This window comes from Triticum aestivum, chromosome 4A (genome assembly GCF_018294505.1).
Source record: "Triticum aestivum cultivar Chinese Spring chromosome 4A, IWGSC CS RefSeq v2.1, whole genome shotgun sequence".
In the NCBI taxonomy this organism is placed as follows: Eukaryota; Viridiplantae; Streptophyta; class Magnoliopsida; order Poales; family Poaceae; genus Triticum; species Triticum aestivum.
The window spans coordinates 362,590,953-362,612,978 of record NC_057803.1 but is presented as its reverse complement, the minus strand read 5'-3'; positions in this window follow the sequence as shown (position 1 = coordinate 362,612,978).

Below are 22,026 nucleotides of genomic sequence, written 5' to 3'. Positions count from 1 at the left end.
GAGGAACTCGCGGGTCGGCCCCGAGGTGCCGGCTGGCGGGTGGAGGAGGGGATTCTGACCAAAGCCGACTGGTCAAAACAAACTCGGCAAGAAAGAAGACAATCCAAAGAAAGAAAGAAAGGAAAGGCAACTCACCACGGGCGGGGGGTTGGCGCGGGAGTACGGCTCCTTGCCGAACCGCCAATCCTCCAGGAGCTTGCTGTCCAAGAGGTAGTTCACCATGAAGGCCACCTCCTCGTGAGGCATGTCCTTGGTGCACATCCGACTCGGGTCGCGGTGCCCGCTCATTTGGCATATCATATGGGGGCGGCCTTGGAGCGGGAGAACTCGGCGCACCACGAAGGCGGCCAGCAGGTCTGGACCAGTCAAGCCCTCCGACTGCATCAGCAGTCGGAGTCTCGTGATGGCGCCGGCTCCCGCAGGCGTCAGCGACTTGGCCCTGTACGACCAGTTGGGCAGTCTCCCAGCCGGCGGGCCAGCTTCGAAAGCCAGCAGGTTGACCCAGTCGCCCCTCGCGGAGACGCTCCTACGTAGAAGTACGATCTCTGCCACATCTTCACCGACTTTATCAGCGAGATGGAGGGGAAGGGGTTGTCGGCCCCCGACCTTCGCACGGTGATGAAAGCGCCACATTGAGCCGGCACGCCTGCAGCCAGGGTGCCGAGCTTGGAGAAGAAGAACTCCCCCCAGAGCTCAAGGGTGGGGAGGACTCCGAGGAAGCCTTCGCACAAGGACACGAAGGCGGACATCAGCACCACTGTGTTGGGGGTGAGGTGGTGCGGCTGGAGGCCGTAGAACTCCAGGAAGGATCAGAAGAAACTGCTCACCGGCAGCCCCAACCCGCGCAATCAGTGCGAGCGGAAGATCTCCCCCTTCGGCGCAAGACGCACCCACACGTGATCCTCGCCAGGGAGCCAACGAGTTCGGCGGAGGAACTCGATGTGGTCGTCGTGAACTTCGGAGCCGTCCTAGGTGCCGGAGCGCGCCGGGGGAGGCACGGCGGCAGAGGAAGAACTCATCGCGAGCTGATCGTCGCGACGTTCGCTGGAGATTGGGCGCGCGGCGGAGCGAAGAAGAAGAAGAAGGAGAAGAGCGAGGAGAAGTGAGAAGGAAGAGAGTGAGGAGTGGTGGGAAGGAGGAGCGCGCGTGCCCCCCTCTTTCCCCTACTTATAGCCTCGTGGGCTGCGAAGCTGAGGGGGCGGTCGTGGGATTTACTGTGCCCACGGCCCCACGCCCCCCACATTCCACGACAAAGTTACTGCGCGCAGTAACTCAACGAGAATCCCAACCGTCCGCCGGGGCCGCGGAGGATCCGCTCGGGCGCCGAGGCGCGGTAGTGGCGGGCCCCGCCTATGGGCCTGTCCCGTCGCACGCGTAGGCTGGCAGAATGGCCCAGCCACGTGTCATCGCATGACAGGCCTAGAACGGGCGGCGGCCTGGAGGCTTAGCTAGCACGCTACTTGGATCCCGCCGCGACGTTTGAAATATTGTGCGAGTCGGAATTGAGTGAGTTGGAATTGAGCAAGTCCGAATTGAGCGAGTCTGACTCCTTCTAGTCGGCCCGACAGAAGTCAATGAAAGACCATGCGTTGAGCACCCAGAAAGAGAAACTGTTGAGGCTCCTCGGCTGATCGCCCACAGCGCCTCATCAGCTTCGGGGACTACTGTCGGAGTAATGGGCCACGGGTAGGCCAACCCGAGCCCCAGAACCTTTCAAGACATCGGGGCAGGCTGCGCCCCTCAAGACCCCAGGACGAAGAGCTGCCTTCAAGAAGTCAATGGCAAGATGGCCGACTGACCACTCACGGCCGAGTCCCAGGGACGACTTCAGGGAAAGCCGACTCCTGACTAGCGACTCCCAGAGAAGCCGGCTTTGGGGAGTCGGCCTGCGGCTCCAACAAACCCCATGACCTCATCAAGAGGGACAGGGCAGGGGAGTGGCTACAGTGAAGCCCACTCCCGCCCCTTACCAAGGGCGGGCATGGCCATAGCACGCTGTACCCCGGAAGATCTCCGTGCGGCGTGGCACTGTTGCCATACCGGCCCTGACATCAGCACCACAGGATCAAATCCTGTACCCACGACGGCTTGTCTGTACAGCCTAGAGGCAGCGGGTCCCACCAGTCAGCAAGACCCCAGGAGACGGCAAGAGGACCACCAGTCGGACCCGTCGGGAGTCGGCCCCGGGGAGTCGGTCGAGCCCTCCCCCAGGGCCCACACACCATTAATCAAGATGTGATGGAGAGTGGCAATAGTGATCGCCCGCCAGGCGGCGGGGCTGTTGCCACGACCCCATGACCAAGCCCGCGTCATCGGAAGCACGACTACAGTAATCAGCAGCCGGCAAGACCCACCCGCGGCGGACACGGCCTGTCGGCTCCGTACTAGGCTAGTCGGCGGGGCCCGCCAGTCGACGGGCCCCAGCGGTTGGCAGGGAAGACGGAGGCCAGAGGTGCTGACGGCTGGGCCCGCGTCCAGCCGGATTACCATTGTACCCCTGGGGGTAGGCCTATATAAACCCCCCAGGGCACCCATGCAAAGGGTTGGAACCCATTAGCTCTAGACCAGATCATATAGAAGGGAGAGATCTAGCCTTGCCCTCTCCTACCTCTAGGAAACAGCTCAAGGAGCAACCATGTAAACCCTTTGCCATAGTGATCATGCGGAGACCCCGCAGAGCAGCAGTAGGGGTATTATCTCCCCGGAGAGCCCTGAAGCTGGGTAAGATTCGCTGGCGTGCATGTCTTCGCCTCATCCTGTTTCCAGGCACCGGCGACATTCTACACGCCCCCGCCATGATAAGCCATCCTTTGGCATATGTCGCACCTAACCCCCGACAAGAAGAGAAGGCAAAGGCACGCTCGAGAAACTATGATCAAGAAGTGATCCTAGAACAACATACGATCAAGCATAACCCCAACGCCGTGTTCACTTCCCGGACCCCGCCAAGAAGAGACCATCACGGCTACACACGCAGTTGATGCATTTCCGTTAAGTTAAGTTTCAGGTTTTCTACAACCGGACAATAACAAATTCCCATCTGCCCATAACTGCGGGCACGACTTCCGAAAGTTCAAATCCCTGCAGGGGAGTCCCAACTTAGCCCATCACAAGCTCTCATGGTCAATGAAGGATATTCCTTCTCCCAAGACAATCCGATCAGACTCGGAATCCCGGTTACAAGACATCTCGATAATGGTAAAACTAAACCAGCAAAGCCACCCGAATGTGCCGAAAATCCCGATCGGAGCTGCACATATCTCGTTCTGAGGGCACACCGGATTGTCCAAACTTCCGGTAGGCCAGACCAGAGTTGCCCCTGGTGGCCACCGGTGGCTGATAGGTTGGACCAACACTCAGAGGAGCACTGGCACGAGGATTTAAATAAAGATGACCCTTGAGTCCGCGGAACCCAAGGAAAAAAGAGGCTAGGTGGCAAATGGTAAAACCAATGTTGGGCCATGCTGGAGGAGTTTTATTCAAGGCGAACTGTCAAGGGGTTCCCATTATAACCCAACCGTGTAAGGAACGCAAAATCAAGGAACATAACACCGGTATGACGGAAACTAGGGCGGAAAGAGTGGAACAAAACACCAGGCATAAGGCCGGGCCTTCCATCCTTTACCAAGTATATAGGTGCATTAATAATAGACAAGGCATAATAATGATATCCCAACAATGAACATGTTCCAACAAGGAACAAACTCCAATCTTCACCTGCAACTAGCAACGCTATAAGAGGGGCTGGGCAAAGCGGTAACATAGCCAAACAACGGTTTGCTAGGACAAGGTGGGTTAGAGGTTTGACATGGCAATATGGGAGGCATGATAAGAAAGTGGTAGGTATCGTAGCATAGGCATAGCAAAAGAGCGAGCATCTAGCAAGCAAAGATAGAAGTGATTTCGAGGGTATGGTCATCTTGCCTGCAAAGTTCTCCGAGTTGATTTGATCCTCGTAAGCGTACTCAACAGGCTCCTCGATCACGTACTCGTCTCCCGGCTCTACCCAAACAAGAACAACAAGCAAAGAGAGACACAATCAACCACGTGCAATGCACAAGCAACATGATGCAAAACATGGTATGACATGCGGGATGCGGTATGCGATGCATATGCATAATTCGGAAAATAAAGGTTGAACCTGGCCTCAACTTGGAAAACCAAGAGTGCCATTGGAAAGGTGAGTTGATTTCGATCGAAATCGATATAAAGATCACCGGAATCGGATGCACGGTTTTGAAATGACAAGCAAAACAAATATGGCACCGGTCTGCGATTAACAGCACGAGGCCATCTAAATGAATCAAGAACAACATGCTACAACACTCTAACATAGAAACAAAATAAATGGCATGGATCCACTCAAGATGCTTGACAAAATATGAACACTGAGCTACGGCTAATCCTCTCAATAGCAGGTTCAAACAAGCATGGAAAAAGTGCAAAAGATTACAGGTTACAGACTTAGTGAAATAAACATCAAGTCTGGAATTTAACATCAGGAAGCAATCTTTAGAGAAAGATAACAACATGCTATAGGAATATATCATGGCAAATCAAGGCACGGCATGAAGCTAATCAAAGCATACAACAAAAGTCCCTTACTGACCATAAGCCAAAAGGGATCAGAAACTACAATGGCAACCATGTGAGCATAGCAATTATCGTTAACAGATTCAGACTTAGTGAAAAACTGGAACATGGCAAAACAGATAACAAGTAGGCATGTTTACGAGCTCGATGCACTCACCACAAGGCATTTAATGATAAACTAAGCATACACCCAGCAAGTAGACATGGCATAGAAGCTAGACATGGCAAGAACAACAACATAGCATGCACGGATCAATAACAACAAGCTCGGCAAAATTGCTAAACATGTTAACAATCTGCCAGGAACATTTTATAGCAAAGGTAGAGCTCGATTGACTCAAGCTAGGGTGCTCCATAAATGCAAACAAAGATATGGATGGATAGAGCACCATAATATCTACAAAACAACCTTACTGATCATGCCCAAAAGAGGCACGGATCACTAGGTAGCAACATGAACATATGGCATAAAAATTACAGCAGGAAAGGACTTAGTGAAATTCTAAGTCCCTGAAACCAGCAACATTAAGTAAGCTACTATGCATGCTTGTGCTAGTCACCACAGAGATCACAAAAATACATGGCATACACCCCTGTAAAGATGGCATGGCATACTTCAAAACACATGTAGGGCTCAAGTTCATAGCATGCACACATTAATCATGGCAAAAATGACAAAAGTGCATTTGTTGATATGAATCTGAAACTAACATCACAAAGCCCTCTTCCAACAGTATTTCGGGCATCAAGATGAGCTCAAATGAAAATGATGCAATGAGATGAAATGATGTACTCGTCGAGACGAACATTTCATATGCTACACGCACGAATCGGAGCCACGGTTGCAGAGTTATGGCATGTCAAGAAATGCATAAAAACTAGGGTTAGGAGGGAAAAAGTCAACCGAGGTGGATCCAGATCCAGATCGGCGCGGATTTCGAGGATCGACGGAGACACTGTTCGCCGGAGTTGGGGTCGAGCTCGGGGTCGCCAGAGGAAGGAGAGGAGGCCGGGGCTCGTCGAGGAGGGGGTGCTCGCCGGAGTTGAGAGAGGCCGGCACCGGGCGCGGTCGCCGGCGGTGAGGGGCGCGTCGAGGCGGAGCTTGCCGCGGGCGGGCTCCGGCGGCCGGATCTTGCAGCGGCGAGGCAGAGCGACCCCGGCGGGCGGCGGAGCGGCGTCGAGGACGAAGGTGCGGGCGGCGCTGTAGCAACGGGCCGCGGGGGCCGGCTACGGGCTTCCCGGGCCGCGGCGGCGTCGGGCGGCGTGCTACCACGTGGTGGGCGCTGAGAGGCGGGGCAAAGTGTCCGGCGGCGGGCGGACGTTGTACGGCCGCGCGGAGGTGCGGGGAGCTGGGTTAGGGGTGGAATGACCCGAAAATTTCGGGGAAGATGCTATTTTATAGGTAGGAGGAGCTAGGAGGCTGCAAATGAGTTGCGGTTTTCGGCCACGCGATCGTGATCGAACGATCTAGATGATGGAGTAGGTTTAGGTGGGTTTTGGGCCACTTTGGAGGGGTGTTGGGCTGCAACACACACGCGGCCTTTTCAGTCCCTCGGTTAACCGTTGGAGTATCAAACGAAGTCCAAATGGCACGACACTTGACAGGCGGTCTACCGGTAGTAAACCAAGGCCGCATGGCAAGTCTCGGTCCAATTCGAAAACATTTAAAACCCGCACACGAAAAGAGGTAGAAAGGGACACCGGAGGACATAGGAGCGCCGGAATGCAAAACATACAAAGGGGAAAATGCTCGGATGCATGCGACGAACACGTATGCAAATGCAATGCACATGATGATATGATATGAGATGCACGACAAAGACAAAAGCACACGGAGACAAAAACACGACAACGAAGAAATAAAATAACTTAGTGCCGAGAATGGCAAGAGTCGGAATACAAATATGGTAAATTACATCCGGGGTGTTACATCAATGACATAATCAACTAGCGAGCAATAATAGTAAATCTCAGATGACAACACTTCCTCAAAACAATCATGATATGATATGACAAGATGGTATCTCGCTAGCCCTTTCTGAGACCGCAAAACATAAATGCAGAGCACCTTTAAAGATCAAGGACTGACTAGACATTGTGATTCATGGTAAAAGAGATCCAGTCAAGTCATACTCAATGTAAACTAATAGTAATGGGTGCAAATGACAGCGGTGCTCTCCGACTGGTGCTTTTTAATAAGAGGGTGATGACTCAACATAAAAGGAAATAGATAGGCCCTTCACAGAGGGAAGCAAGGATTTGTAGAGGTGCTAGAGCTCGGTTTTGAAATAAATATGCATAAAGTTTTGAGCGATATACTTTCATTGTCAACATAACAACCGAGAGATCTCGATATCTTCCATGCTACACACATTATATGCGGTTCCCAAACAAAATGGTAAAGTTTATACTCCCCCTCCACCAACAAGCATCGATCCATGGCTTGCTCGAAACAAGGAGTGCCTCCAACTAACAAGTGTCCCGGGGGAGTTATTTTTGCAGTTATTTTGATTTGATTTGCATAAAGCATGGGACCGGGCATCCCGGTGACTAGCTATGTTCTCGCGAGTGAGGAGCGGAGTCCACTCCTCTTGAGAATAACCCGCCTAGCATGGAAGATGCAGACAACCCTAGTTGATACATGAGCTATTCGAGCATACAAAACAGAATATTTATTTGAAGGTTTAGAGTTTGGCACATACAAATTTACTTGGAACGACAGGTAGATACCGTATATAGGTAGGTATGGTGGGCTCATTTGGAACAACTTTGGGGTTTATGGAGTTGGATGCACAAGCAGTATTCCCGCTTAGTACATGTGAAGGCTAGAAAAAGACTAGGAAGCGACCAGCTAGAGAGCGACAACAGTCATGAACATTCATTAAAATTAATCAACACCGAATGCAAGCATGGGTAGGATATAATGCACCATGAACATAAATATCGTAGAGGCTATGTTGATTTTGTTTCAGCTACATGCGTGAACATGCGCCAAGTCAAGCCACTCGAATCGTTCAAAAGAGGATACCACCCTATCATACCACATCACAACCATTTTAATAGAAGGTTGGCACACAAGGTAAACCATTATAAACTCCTAGCTAATTAAGCATGACATAAGCTGCTATAATCTCTAATTGTCATTGCAAATATGTTTTTTTCGTAATAGAATGAATCAGGAATGATGAACTAATCATATTTAAAAAAACAAGAGAGGTCGAGTTCATACCAGCTTTTCTCATCTCAAGAAGTTCATCATATAATCATCATTATTGCCTTTCACTTGCACGACTGAATAGTGTGGATAATAATAATATTGCACGTGCATTGGACTAAGCTGGAATCTGCAAGCATTCAATTCAAGAGAGAAGACAAGGTAATATGGGCTCTTCGTTAGATCAACAATAATGCATATGAGAGCCACTTAGCATTTTCATTATGGTCTTCTCCTCTCGACCCCAAAGAATGAGAAAAGAAATAAAACTATTTACACGGGAAAGCTCCTAACAAGCAAAAGAAGAACGAGAAATCTTTTTGGGTTTTCATTTTAATTACTACTACTACAGGCATGGAAAGTAAACTAATAGAAGCTACAACTAATTTTTTTGTTTTTTCTTAAGGTTTATCAAACACACAAGAAGAAAGCATAAAAAGGAAAATAAACTAGCAAGGATATTACAGTGAAAAAGTATGAGCACCGATAACTAGCATGAGTGTGTGAACATGAATGTAATGTCGGTGAGAGATACGTACTCCCCCAAGCTTAGGCTTTTGGCCTAAGTTGGTCTATGGCTATGGCTGGCCTGGCGGATATCCAAAGTTGTAGCTGGGGTCGTACTGAGAAGAATCCCCCTGGTGCCACTGGTTGGCGATCTCTTCCAGATTCCACTGATAAATAGACTGCCGGTGAGGATCAAGTTGTGGTTCCGGCTCTGGCTCTGTAGCTGGTGTGTGGTTTCGGTAGGCGTGAATTGCCTCCGGCGAAACAAGGTACTTGCCTGCAGATAAGTCAAACAAGGAAAGATCAGGCAAAGTAATAGTCTCAGGGAAATTTTTATCAAATATGAGCTTGTACTTAAGCATCTTTTCCTTATTCTTAACGATAAAATCATGTGCTACCATACTCTTATAGTCTAGAAAAACAGGAGGCAGCAACTTTTTTCCTTCTCATAATGTCTAATAGGTATGTTAAAATGTGCAGCGAGGCGCGAGGAGAAAATACCTCCCAAGATGGGGCCCTTAGTACGGTTAAGATCTAGCCGCTTTGCAACAATAGCGCCCATACTAAATCTGTCATCATGGAACAAGACATGGCACAAAATAGCAATATCAGGGGCACTAAGGTTGCCACAGTTTCCGCGACCAATTAAGCATCTACTAGCAAATATTTCAAAGTAACGCAAAATAGGAAAATGTATGCTAGTAATTCTTGCATTGGAAACTTTCCTCATTTCCCCTACAGCAACTGTATCAATAAACCCTTCCACATTGTCACGATGTGGTTCCTCTACACTACCCTCGGAAGGGATCAAACAAACCCGACAAAAATCACGAAGTGGCATCTCCTTATGCTCATCATATAAATGAAATTCACCATAGGTGGTGATCTCCTAGCATGGAAATGAAAGTTTTGCACAAAGATATTGGTGAGTAAGAGATACTGTTCGCGTTGGTCATGGATGAAGGAGGTGAGGCCTGCGTCCTCAGCCAATTCATAGAAATCATCATAAATCCGGGCTGCTCTCAAGAAATCATCACAAGGCCATTCACACGGCCGGACCTCCTCGGTGCGAGGGAGATTATACTTGGGCTTCTTGTTCTCTTCACTTTGTTTGTCCTTCGAGCTTCGGCTCGATGAGCCCCTCAAAAATCTCCTCATCTTTTTCTGAAATTTTCTGAAATTTTTAGCAACTTCAAAATAAAAATGAACCAAACTCAACAAAATTGATAGCAACTACTCCTACAAGTGCCTAGAGACTATATCATGCATTAGAACTACTTGGGACCATATAAATTTGACATGCAAGCTCAAGAACACTCAAGAACAGGGTCACCTAGGCAGCAAAAATTTGCAATGAATAAAGCACTAGAACAAAAACTAATTGGACCATTGGAGGAGTCACATACCAAAGAACAATCCGCCAAAGTAGTTTTGTGAATGGAGCTTTGAGCAAGGAGATCGAAAATGGGAGCAAGATGAGCTCGAACTCGTGCTTGAGCTGGTTAGTGATTTTTGTGGGAGGAAGAAGGAGCGTGTGGTGGCTGGAATAAGTGGAGGGGACCCATGTGGGGTCCACGAGGCAGGGGGGCGCCCAGGGGGTAGGGCGCACCCTCCACCCTCATGGGCACATGGCTGCTCCCCCTACCGTGTTTTCAGTGCCAAATATTCTCAAATATTCTAGAAAAAATCATATTTAATTTTCAGGGCATTTGGAGAACTTTTATTTTAGGGGTATTTTTTATTGCTTGGATAATTCAGAAAACAAACAGAAAAATACTATTTTTTCTTTATTTAATATAAATAACAGAAAGTGAAAAGAGGGTACAGAGAGTTGTGTTTTCTAAATTCATCATCTCATGCTAATCAAAAGGAATCCACTAACAAGGTTGATCAAGTCTTGTTAACAAACTCATTCCGAATTGCATGAAACCGGAGAATTTTCGAATAAGACTAGGTTACCTCAACGGGGATATGCACATCCCCAACAATAAGAATATCATATTTCTTCTTGACAGTAGGAAGAGAAAATTCAAAACCTCCAATAGTAATTGTTGAGATTTTTTCAATAGAATTGATACTGTATGCTCATTACCATTAACATGAAAAGTGTACCATATGCTCATTACCATTAACATGAAAAGTGACACTGCCTTTGGTGCAATCAATAACAGTCCCTGCAGTATTCAGAATGGGTCTTCCAAGAATAATAGACATACTATCGTCCTCGGGAATATCAAGAATAACAAAGTCCATTAAAATAGTAACGTTTTCAACCACAACAGGCACATCCTCATAAATACCGACGGGTATAGCAGTTGATTTGTCAGCCATTTGCAAAGATATTTCAGTAGGTATCAACTTATTCAAATCAAGCCTACGATATAAAGAGAGAGGCATAACACTAACACCGGCTCCAAGATCACATAAAGAAGTTTTAACATAGTTTCTTTTAATGGAGCATGGTATAGTTGGTACTCCTGGATCTCCAAGTTTCTTTGGTATTCCACCCTTAAAAGTATAATTAGCAAGCATGGTGCAAATTTCAGCTTCCGGTATCTTTCTTTTATTAGTAACAATTTCCTTCATATATTTAGCATAAGGATTCATTTGAAGCATATCATTCAAATGCATACACAAAAAGATAGGTCTAATCATTTTAGCAAAGCGCTCAAAATGCTCATCATCCTTTTTCTTGGACAGTTTAGGAGAAAAGGCATGGGTTTCTGAACCCATGGTTCTCTTTCTTTACCGTGCTTCCTAGCAACAAAGTCTCTCTTATCATAACATTGATTCTTTGATTGTGGGTTATCAACATCAACATCAGGTTCAATCTCTACATCATTGTCATTACTAGGTTGAGCATCAACATGAGCATCATCATTAACATTATCACTAGGTTCATGTTCATTACCAGATTGTGTTTCAGCATCGGAGATAGAGATATTATTGGGATTCTCAGGTGTGTCAATAACAGGTTCACTAGAAGCATGCAAAGTCCTATCATTTTTCTTTCACTTCCTTTTAGAAGGAATAGGTGCATCAATATTAATTCTCTGAGAATCTTGCTCAATTCTCTTAGGATGACCCTCAAAATACAAAGGTTCCTAAGTCACTTTACCTCCTCTAGTTGCAACTCTAACAGCAAAGTCATTATTTTTACTATTCAATTCATTGAGGAAATCATTCTGAGCTTTAAGTACTTGTTCTACTTGAGTGGTAACCATAGAAGCATGTTTACTAATAATTTAAAGTTCACCTTTAACACTAGCCATATAATCACTCAAGTGTTCAATCATATAAGCATTATGTTTCAGTTGTCTACCAACATAAGCATTAAAATCTTCTTGCTTAACCATAAAGTTATCAAACTCATCTAAGCATTGGCTAGCAAACTTAGCAGGAGGGATTTCAGCTTTATCATATCTATAGAGAGAATTTACCTTTACTACCTGTGTCAAGTTATCGAGACGATATGTTCCTTCAATAGGTGATGAATCAAGACCATGTATTTCTTCAACAGGCGGTAAATTCTTAACATCTTCAGCTTTTATACCTTTTTCTTTCATAGATTTTTTTGCCTCCTGCATATCTTCAAGACTGAGAAATAGAATGCCCCTTTTCTTCGGAGTTGGCTTAGGAGTTGGTTCAGGAAGTGTCCAATTATTTTCATTGGTCAACATATTATTCAATAGAATTTCAGCTTGATCAACAGTTCCTTCCCTGAAAACACAACCAGCACAACTATCCAGGTAATCTCTGGAAGCATCGGTTAGTCCATTATAAAAGATATCAAGTATTTCATTCTTCTTGAGAGGATGATTAGGCAAAGCATTAAGTAATTGGAGAAGCCTCCCCCAAGCTTGTGGGAGACTCCCTTCTTGAATTTGCACAAAATTATATATCTCCCTTAAAGCATCTTGTTTCTTATGAGTGGGGAAATATTTAGCAGAGAAGTAGTAAATCATATCCTGGGGACTACACACACAACGAAGATCAAGATAATTAAACCATATCTTAGAATCACCCCTTTAATGAGAACGGAAATAATTTAAGGATATAATAGCAGCGAGTTTTCTCATCATTAGTGAACAGGGTAGCTATATCATTTAATTTAGTAAGATGTGCCACAACAGTTTCAGATTCATAGCCATAGAAAGGATCAGATTCAACCAAAGTAATTAACTCAGGATCAACAGAGAAATCACAATCCTTATCAGTAATAAAGATGGGTGAAGTAGCATAAGCAGGATCATATTTCATTCTAGCATTCAGAGTTTTTTCTTTAAGCTTAGCTAATAGTTTCTTAAGATCACTTCTATCATTGCTGGCAAGAAAGTCTCTAGCAGTTTCTTCATCCATAACATAACCCTCAGGAACAATAGGCAATTCATATCTAGGGGAGAATCTTCATCATCACTTTCATCAATATTATCAGTTTCAATAATTTCATTCTCCCTAGCCCTAGCAAGTTCTTCATCAAGAAATTCACCAAGTGGCACAATACTATCAAGCATAGAAGTAGTTTCACCATAAGTATCATGCATAGAAGAAATGGCATCATCAATAACATGCGACATATCGGAATTAATAGCAGAAGCAGGTTTAGGTGTCGCAAGCTTACTCAAAACAAAAGGTGAATCAAGTGCAGAGCTAGATTGCAGTTCCTTACCTCCCCTCGTAGTTGAGGGAAAAATCTTGGTTCTTTGATCTTTCAAGTTCTTCACAATGATAAGTAGATATAAATCCCAAGTGACTCAAAGAATACAGCTATGCTCCCCGGCAACAGCGCCAGAAAATGTTCTTGACAACCCACAAGTATAGGGGATCGCAACAGTTTTCGAGGGTAGAGTATTCAACCCAAATTTATTGATTCGACACAAGGGGAGCCAAAGAATATTCTCAAGTATTAGCAGCTGAGTTGTCAGTTCAACCACACCTGGAAACTTAATATTTGCAGCAACGTGTTTAGTAGGAAGTAATATGATAGTAGTAGTAACAGTGGCAAAAGTAATATTTTTGGGTTTTGTAGTGATTGTAATAGTAGCAACGAAAAAGTAAATAACCGAAGAACAATATATGAAAAGCTCATAGGCATTGGATCGGTGATAGAGAATTATGTCGGATGCGATCGATCATGTAACAGTCATAACCTAGGGTGACACAGAACTAGCTCTAGTTCATCAATGTAATGTAGGCATGTATTGCGAATATAGTCATACGTGCTTATGGACAAGAACTTGCATGACATCTTTCGTCTTACCCTCCCGTGGCAGCGGGGTTCTAATGGAAACTAAGGGATATTAAGGCCTCCTTTTAATAGAGTACCGGACCAAAGCATTAACACATAGTGAATACATGAACTCCTCAAACTACGGTCATCACCGGTAAGTATCCCGATTATTGTCACTTCGGGGTTAACGGATCATAACACATAATAGGCGACTATAGACTTGCAAGATAGGATCAAGAACTCTCATATATTGATGAAAACATACTAGGTTCAGATCTGAAATCATGGCACTTGGGCCCTAGTGACAAGCATTAAGCATAGCAAAGTCATAGCAGCATCAATCTCAGAACAGAGTGGATACTAGGGATCAAACCCTAACAGAACTAACTCGATTACATGATAAATCTCATCCAACCCATCACCGTCCAGCAAGCCTATGATGGAATTACTCACACACGGCAGTGAGCATCATGAAATTGGTGATGGAGGAAGGTTGATGATGATGATGGCGACGGATTCCCCTCTCCGGAGCCCCGAACAGACTCCAGATCAGCCCTCTTGAGATAGTTTAGGGCTTGGCGGCGGCTCCGTATTGTAAAACACAATGAATCCTTCTCTCTGATTTTTTTTCTCCCTGAAAGTGAATATATGCAGTCAAGGTTGACGTCGGTGGAGCATCAGGGGCCCACGAGGCAGGGGGCGCGCCCAGGGGGGTAGGGAGCCCCCACCCTCGTGGATAGGTGGTGGGCCCCGTGACATGGATCTTTCTTCCAGTATTTTTTATATATTCCAAAATAATTCTCCGTTGATTTTCAGGTCATTCGGAGAACTTTTATTTCTACACAAAAATAACACCATGACAATTCTGCTGAAAACAGGGTCAGTACGGGTTAGTTCCATTCAAATCATGCAAGTTAGAGTCCAAAACAAGGGCAAAAGTGTTTGGAAAAGTAGATACGACGGAGACGTATAATTGGCCTCGGGGCAGCACCCGGCGCGGCGACCATCTTCCCCAAACACCCTCACGTAAAGGGTCGCATCACCATCATACTAGAAATGGAGGGTGCACCGCCTGCCCAGGCCGCGCGCGCGGGTAAACGTCTGCCAGCCACGGGCAAGGGCTATGTTGCCCGCGACGGAGACCGAGACCGCGACCCAGGAAGCCCTGCTGCAGCAGTCGTCCGCCTGCAGTCAGAACCCACCTGGACCAGAGGCTGGCAGCTCGTCGACGAAGAAATGTGGGAGCTGAAGCCAGTTGCTGGCCAGGTTATCCGACCAGATGACGAACTCCGGCAGCACCTCCGCCGAGTGGAAGCGCGGCCGGGGAGGCCGCGCTACCACATCATGTCTCCCTTCATCGACAGGACCACCACGACCGGAGCAACCCCTGCCATGCGAAGCGGCACCACCACGGCTGCGCGGGGCCGCGACGGGGGGTCGCTGTGTGCTTGCGGGGGACGGTCGTGTCCATGCTTGAGGGCCAGAGAGCCGGGCCCCTCGCGATGTAGAACAAATATTCCCTCAAGTTCTACCAACAACCGATACAACTCTACACACGCTTAACGTTTGTTTTACCTAGAACAAGTATGAAATTAGAAGTACTTTGTAGGTGTTGTTGGATCACTTTGCAAGATAATAAAGAGCGTGTAAATAAAAAGTAGGGTCTGTTTAGATGAAGACACAATTAAGTTAGTTTTAGTAGAGAGCTTGTTGTAACGCCCTCGATGCGGCTATATCTCCCACGTGTCGAAACAGGAATTAGAGGCATAACCGCATTGAAAGCAATGTCGCAAGTGAGGTAATCTTCACACAACCCATGTAATACATAAGGGAAAGAGATACATAGTTGGCTTACAATCGCCACTTCACACAATTACATGAATAAAGCATTACAACATCCAAATACAATCAAGGTCTGTCTACGGAACCAAAATAAAAGAAGAACCCCAAAAGCGACAAGGTCCCCGATCGACCCCAATTGGGCTCCACTACTGATCAACTAGAACGAAACGACACAAAGGACAAGATCTTCATCAAGCTCCTCCTGAGCTTGGTTGCATCACCTGCATGGTATCATCGGCACCTGCAAACTGGTTTTGGAAGTATCTGTGAGTCATGAGGACTCAGCAATCTCACACCCTCGCGATCAATACTATTTAAGCTTATAGGAAAGGCAAGGTAATATCTGGAGCTGCAGCAAGCGACTAGCATATATGGTGGCTAAACATACACAAATGAGAGCGAGAAGAGAAGGCAAAGCACGATCGTGAAACTATGATCAAGAAGTGATCCTAAAACAACCTACATCAAGCATAACTCCAACACCGTGTTCACTTCCCGGACTCCGCCGAGAAGAGACCATCATGGTTACACACGCGGTTGATGAATTTTAATTAAGGTCAAGTTCAGGTTTTCTACAACCGGACATTAACAAATTCCCATCTGCCCATAACCGCGGGCACGGCTTTCGAAAGTTGAAATCCCTGCAGGGGTGTCCCAACTTAGCCCATAACAAGCTCTCACGGTCAACGAAGGATATTCCTTCTAGCGGGAAGACCCAATCAGACTCGGAATCCCGGTTACAAGACATCCTCGACAACGGTAAAACAAGTCCAGCAACACCGCACGAATGTGCCGACAAATCCCGATAGGAGCTGCACATATCTCGTTCTCAGGGCACACTCAGATGAGCAGTCCGTACAACTAAAACTAGCCCTCGAGTTTCCCCGAGGTGGCGCAGCAAGGGGCTCTAGTTTGGACCAACACTCAGAGGAGCACTGGCCCGGGGGGTTAAAATAAGATGACCCTTGAGTCTGCAGAACCGAAGGGAAAGAAAAGGCTAGGTGGCGAATGGCAAAACCAATGTTGGGCATTGCTGGAGGAGTTTTACTCAAGGCGAACTGTCAAGGGGTTCCCATTATAACCCAACCACGTAAGGAACGCAAAATCCGGGAACATAACACCGATATGACGGAAACTAGGGAGGCAAGAGTGGAACAAAACACAAGGCATAAGGCCGAGCCTTCCACCCTTTACCAAGTGTATAGATGCATTAATTAAGTAAAAGATATTGTGATATCCCAACAAGTAAACATGTTCCAACAAGGAACAACATCTCCATGTTCCAACAAGGAACAAACTTCAATCTTCACCTGCAACTAACAACGCTATAAGAGGGGCTGAGCAAAGCGGTAACATAGCCAAACAACGGTTTGCTAGGACAAGGTGGGTTAGAGGCTTGGTTCAACAATATGGGAGGCATGATAAGCAAGTGGTAGGTATCACAGCATAGGCATAGCAAAAGAGCAAGCAACTAGCAAGCAAAGATAGAACTAATTTCGAGGGTATGGTCATGTTGCCTGAAATCCCGCAAGGAAGAAGAACGAGTCCATGAAGAAGACAAACGGACGTTGCCGAACGGGTCCTCACAAATGCGACGTTAACGGAACCAACCCGAAGAAGCAACATCGGAAAGAAGCACACAACATAGTAAACAACCAACACATGAACATGGCACGGTGCACAAACAATTATGATGCATGTCCGGTTTAAATATGCATGACATTTCAAAATGCACAAACAACACTACAACTTAAGTGGAGCTCAATATGCAACTCCGTTGCATATTGACGAAACACCACGTGACTTATTTAGTTCTCTCTCATTTATGTACCCAACAATATTAAATGTTGTTAAACATGGCAAGAGAGTGAAGCAAATGAAAACTACCTATCTAGGCAAGTTTAAATGAGGCCGGAAGCAACGAACAACAATTTCGGTAAATCCCCATATGCATATTTGGGCTTGGTACTGTTCTGCCCTAAACAATATTTTAGAGTTGTTAAACATCTAAGGTGAAAGCACCATGTTAAACTAGGCATTATTCTACCCCATTTACATATAAAGTTTATTAAATTTGGAGTTACGGTTATTTAGTTATGAAATAAATCATTTTAGCATGGCAATAGGAAAATATAAGCAAACATCATTTTAAACATAGATGAAAGTGGCATATTAAGAAACTAGATGAAAAACTAAGCATATTTCATATATAAATTTTTTTAATCCGATGCACGGTTAATTAGTTATTAAATGCATGAACTCTAGGGACTAAACTGAAAAACTGTCGTTCTCTGGAATAATAACTAAATCGTAGAACTAAAAAAAAGTAGATATCAGGTCGAATCTGGCTAGCCCAATAGAGGAAAAGCCAGGGTGCTGCTCACATTGGGCCTTGAGGCCTGTGCGTGGCTGGGGCGAAGAGGGAGCTGGGCCTTGGCCTGCCCTAGCGGTGCGCAGGGCCGGAGCAGAGGAGGTCCAAGCGACGATGCAGGGGCATGTGTGGTCAACATGCAGGAACACAGCAGCAGGACCGGTTAACAGGCACGACGACGTGCAGGACTCCGGTGATGAGGCCTTGGCAGCGATGCGGGGAAGGGAAAACGGTGGGACTCCGGCGCGGCAGGGAGCTCGGCGGGGCACAGAATCTTGGCGGACGATAGCGAGCGGCGCTGGGTGTTCGGATCCACAGGATCGAGACGGGGCAAGGGGCTCGTCCTCGTCCTCGAGTTCTCGCCGAAACAAGGGAGGCGGAGGCGGGATGCAGGGGAGCGGCAGCGATGGCGAACTTGGCTCGGGCGGCGGGTCTGGTCGTGGAGGTCAGGGACGGCCCGTTCTGGCCGGAACTAAGGCGTGGAACGAGGCAGGATGTAGCTTCAGGTTCGGGCGGCCATGGCATTGAGGCGAAGTAGGCCATGGCGACGGCGGCAGTCGCTGCGAGGGGCGGTGCTGTTGCTGGAGTTCGAGAGGGGCTCATCTCCCTGCGCCGACGAGGAGAGCGGGGAGGCTACGAGGACAAGGCCGACGGCGCGAGGCTTGATGCGGGACTGCTGCGGGAGGCGTCCGGTGAGGCGCTCGTGCTCAGGCACGAGCAGAGGCGTATGGGAGGCGGCGAAGGGCACGGGGCTCAGGCGGGGATGGATGGATCCGCCTGTTTCCGGGCCGGATCCGGCCAGCGGGGCGTCGACGGAGCTCCGGCGAGGGTTGACCAAGGCGGCGGCGACCTGCAGCTGATAAAAAAACAGAGAGAGAGGGAGATCGTGAGAGAGGAAGAAATCAGGAGAGGGGGAAGAAGAAAACAGAGGAGAAGCAAAGGACCTAGAGGCCGGCGAGGTTGGACGCTGCGGGGTGGCTGCGGCTCGGGAAGAGGAGCTCGGGCTCCAAGAGAATGTCCTCTTCCCTGGGACGACTGGAGGCAGAAGAAAGCGAAGGTTGGTTGGTAGCTGAAATCGAGGAGGAGGGGATCGGTGGCTGGTTCGAGTGGATCGAGGGGAGGATATGGTTGGCCCTTTGCTGAAAACAAGGGAGATGGTCGGCTCGGCTGGTTGGGTGGAGAGATCAGGAGGGATCACGAGGGGAACCAGAAGAGTGGCGGCGGCGATGGGACAAACCTCCTGGATCTTAGTGTTTAATCTGATCTGGGTAGGGGTTCGTCTATATATAGGGACAAAAGTATTAGTTTTGGGCCCTCCGATCAAAATCAGACGGTCTCGGATAAATAGATCAAAATCAGACGGTCTCGGATAAATAGGTTAGGGAGCTCAATTAAGAAAATAGAGACGTTTTATGGACGTTTGGGGATGATCCGGACCCATCGGTGACGACTGCCCGGGTCGGGTCCTGGACAACTTTCGGACGCGTGCGCGATGAGGTCCGCGTGCTGACGAGAGAGGTTAGGTTAGGCCTGGCGGTAGGTAGTGAGCTGTGCAGACGGTCTCGAGCTGAGAGAAGAGAAGAGAGGGAGGCCCGGCGGCTATTTCCGGAGATCGAAAACGTCCGACGTTAGACCGGCTATACTGCCGCTATAGTTATCCGTTGGGGCGTCAAACGGACTCCGAATGCGATGAAACTTGGCAGGCGTTCTACTGACAACAAAACAACACCGCACGCCAACTTTCAACCCATTCCGAGAACATTTTACGACCACTTCTAAAATAATATTCGGACGTGCCGCAGGCGCGTGCAAGTGTGTCTGGACTCAGAACGGACAATGGAAGGAACGGGAGAACCCGGACGGATGCAAGTTTTGAAAACATGATGATGCAATGCACATCATGACATGACAAGATGCAACACGCAAGCGAATGACATGGCAAAGACAGCGAATAACTAGAAGACACCTAGCACATCAGTCTCGGGGCGTTACAACACTCCACCACTACGAGAGGATCTCGTCCCGAGATCTAGAATGGCACCGGAGGGAAAACGGAAGAGAAAGAGGAGAGGTAAAGCTAAGTTGCTCCTTTGACAAACGAGTGAGACCAAAGAACCTTGCGAGGTTTAACAATTTCGTGAAAAGAATACAACTGAGATGAACGAAGTTGAAAACACTCCGTTATCAAAGAGGAACAAGGAAGAACAACTTTGAGCAGCACTCCGAATGAAAAGAGATGCAAGAAAAAATAAGTAGAAAGAACTTTAAAAGGGGCACGACACTCCGGTTAAACGGATAAGCAAGGAAAAGAACATAATCTTTGACAAAACAAGATGATGGGTTTAAAAGAGAAACATGACAATGCGTCTGGAAGAGAGAAATAGAAGATAGATCATTGAGATAAAAGAATGGAGAAGAAAATGCCAAGTTCTGTCATGAAAGAGCTTGACAAGGCATCTTTAGGAGAAGGGTTGAACGGAGTTGTTGGAACACCAACAACGAAAAGAATAAGCTTGATATGGTCTTATGGAATACATCTCAAATCATGAGGTGACCACCTGCCACTCACGGGAAAAGAATTGGATTGATATGAATGAGGAGACGAGAAACTTATTTCACCGGGAGGATAAATGAAGAACTTGGGTCATTGGTAAGCACCATAAATAGCAACCATCCTTAGGGAAAGCTTTAGGTGAAACATAACCCCAGATAACTCCAATGACGAGATTGATGGATTTAAAATACCTCATTCTTAACACCATGTGAATCATGAAACATGAACTCAAATTAACAAGAATGGCATAATACCACCTCCAATGATACGGTAGAAAGAATTGCACTCCGGATTACAATATGAGGAAAGCTTGAGCTTCTTAGAAAAGAATGTCGATGAAAAACTTGGAGAAGGAATTAAATCCTTTATGAACCATCATGTAGAACCTCCATGAAGAACTCCGATAATGAAAGAATGATCAAACGAAAGAAAGAGAAGTTGAAAGCAGGTGAATCCTTGTAATGATTTAGATGAATCTCCGTGGTGAACTAATTTAAAAAGGTTGGAACTCTGGGAAGAAAAGATAAGATGAACAATTGAGATCAAGAATTTTGATGAATCTCCGGAATAGGGAATTAATCATTTGGATGAAACAAGAATAAGAATTACATTATGCTTAACCTTCACCAATTAAATTGATGACAAGAAACGGATTTCGCATACTACTTATTCTAGTTGCAACGGATTGAAGAGAGATATAGCATGAACTTGGGAAGGTCTTCAACGATCCACCGGTAGAATTTCAAAAAGCACGAATGCATAGATATGATACATGAAGGAAGAAAAACTCTTGAACGAACCACCGTAAGAATTGAAAAAGAACGATTAAAACATGAAGAAACACCGGGAAGAATTAGCAATTAAATGAAGATGCTTGTGATGATTTAGATCCATGAGAACGAAGAGATTACGAGCTGATTAAAGAATATTAAATGATGCACCGGTGAGATTTGGGGAACGAGAGCTGAAAGCTGAGAATGAATAAATTTGAAAAGATGGCCCTTCGGAGGAAAGAAATGGAAACAACTCATGAAATGCTCCGGGTGGGTGAAAAGAATTTTCACAATCAAAACAATTATGAGAGGATGACATCAAGCTAGAACCATGAATCTCTGAGAGAGCGGATAATATATGGAGGAAAAACTCTTCCCTGGTATTCAAATGTTGAGAATGACGATGAGAAACACCACCATGAATTATTGAGATACTCCGGGATGAAAAATTAGAAAGGTTGAACCAACGACGAAAGAATTTGACAGATCTTGGAGAAAGACATATGACTCCTAAAAATTTAAACTTACGTCAAACTTTGACAAGAATTTAGGATAGCTCCAGGAAAATAAGAAGAGTCAGGTAAGATCCTGGGAAAAGACCTGTGGGTTAGGGCCCACTCAAAAGATACACCGTTGAAAAGATTTAAAGGAGAGATTGCACCGGTTGAAATAAATGACTTGAATGGGATAACCTCCTCGAAATAGGTTGAACAGATCTTGAATGAATGAAGAGTGGAAACACGATTCTTCGAGATATCTTGAGCACTCCAGAACAATTAAATAGCGAGAAGTGAATGAATATGAGGTGCACCGGCATGAGAAGGTATTTGAAACAAGGAAAAAGGATATGATCAACAAAGCTTGACTTGAAACCACCGGAGATGAAAAGAATGAAGAAAGATGAACTTGAGGCTCCATTAGAATCTTCATGAGAAACACCGG